General features: G+C 42.3%; 1 non-coding gene across 1 annotated transcript; it reads right to left on the bottom strand.

Moving 5' to 3' along the window:
• Positions 1 to 248: 248 nt before the first annotated feature.
• On the bottom strand, positions 249 to 321 carry TRNAE-CUC. Its single transcript has one exon. It is a non-coding gene; the product is annotated as a tRNA-Glu (tRNA).
• Between the last annotated feature and the right edge of the window lie 1,479 nt (positions 322 to 1,800).

Raw genomic sequence — 1,800 nt, 5'->3', positions numbered from 1 at the left:
CCAGATGTAAATCTTGGAGTAATCTTCCTGACGACCGAATCCATCAGGAGACACAAATATTAAACTACCAGTGATAACATTCGGAAAAAATAATCTCATGTTAAAGACCTTCTTCCCTATTCCTGTCAAACCTCTCAAGTAAAGATTAGGAAAGAGTCTTGAAAAAAGGAAGATGAGGAGAAAGTATCTGAAAAGCATATGTTAAAGATATTATTCCTTTTTTGTTTTTAATTTTTAAGTCAGCTCCATGCCCGACACGGGGCTTGAACCCATGACCCTGAGATTGAGAGTCACGTACTCTTCCGACTGAGCCAGCCAGACCCCCCAAAGACACCCTGTTTTAATAAAGTGCTCTCTTACACTGTGAGTTCCGTGGGCAAACAGCAGCTGACGGAAATTACCCTCACCAGCCAGGGTGATGTGCATGCATAAAGTCACTGAACTCATGAGTTACAATTTAACCCATTTTACAGATGCAGAAACTGAGGTGCAGTTAAGGGAAGTGGAGCCAGGTGGTCCCTGACTACTCCACGGTGACGTGACCAGAGACGAGACGCTGGGCAGGGAAAAAAGAGAAGCACCAGCAGCAGCCAGGGGCACACGGGAGAGGCACCCAGGTCCCATCCCTTCCGAACCTTCAAAGGAAAAGCTGGTATTTGCGAAGTTGCAGAGAAATTAGCACTCCCTTGTGCTGCTGGTGGTTGGCAGCCTTTCTGAAGAGAGATTAGCATCAGGCTCCCGAAAATGTGCTTGTCTTTTGATTCAGAAGGGCTACTGATAAGAAATTATCCTGAAGAAATGCGTAAGAACGTCTACAAAGGTCTGGTTACAAAGATACGCAAGAGTGGTTATGCTAGAGTCACAGGAGATGGAAAAGCTAGAAAAAAATACTAATTTTCAACCCTGGGAGACTGATTAAACTGGGCAGGACACACTCATGGAGAAGGACACCAGAGGGCCCACGGAAAAATGTGCAGAAGAATTTTTAATATACAGCACCCTATGTAAGATATAAGTGAAAAAAACCCCTAGTTTCAATGTAAGAACAAACCGCTATTTTTTCCTTTTTGGTAATGAAAGAAATGTTCTTATATGCAGTGAGAAATGAGAGCAAAGATTCACGCCAAGTTGCAAATAACGATTATCTCTTAAGTAACAGCAATTTTCATTCTCTTCTTCAAGCCTATTGTATTTACATTTCTTTCTAATTTGAACACATAAAAATCTAATAATAAAGTAATAGGCAAATAAAAGTTATTTTTAATTAAAAATGGGAAGGCAAGAATAAGCAGGAAATTCCAAAGTGAGGAACCCTATTGGGACTTTCCTATCCTCCATGGCACCTTGTCACTGGCCACAGGGGGTTCTCTGAAAAATGGTGATTAAAGTTTCGTCTCACCATTAAAACAAAAATCCCATCAGGACATGGTAATTTTCTTGTAAAGAGAGAGGTGTTGGTGAGGGAATCAGAGTCGAATGAGTTTTTCCTCTCCCTTAACTGTGTCCACGAGAGCTTCATACCTGAGTATGAAATCCCTTATGATGCCTGGGGGACTCAGTTGGTGAAGCGGCTGCCTTTGGCTCAGGTCATGATCCCAGCGTCCTGGGATCAAGCCCCACATTGGGCTCCGTGCTCAGCGGGGAGTCTGCTTCTCCCTCTGTCCGCCACTCCTCCTGCTTGTGCTCCCTCTCAATCTCTCTGACAAATAAATAAAATCTTAAAAAGTACATTTATGTTTAAAAAAAAAAAAAAAGAAATTCTTCAAGTAGAGCAAGGATGTGTTTAGTTTCTGACTCAGC

The sequence above is a fragment of the Meles meles genome, chromosome 10 (assembly GCF_922984935.1).
Source record: "Meles meles chromosome 10, mMelMel3.1 paternal haplotype, whole genome shotgun sequence".
Lineage (NCBI taxonomy): Eukaryota > Metazoa > Chordata > Mammalia > Carnivora > Mustelidae > Meles > Meles meles.
This window is presented reverse-complemented; position numbering and strand designations above follow the sequence as displayed.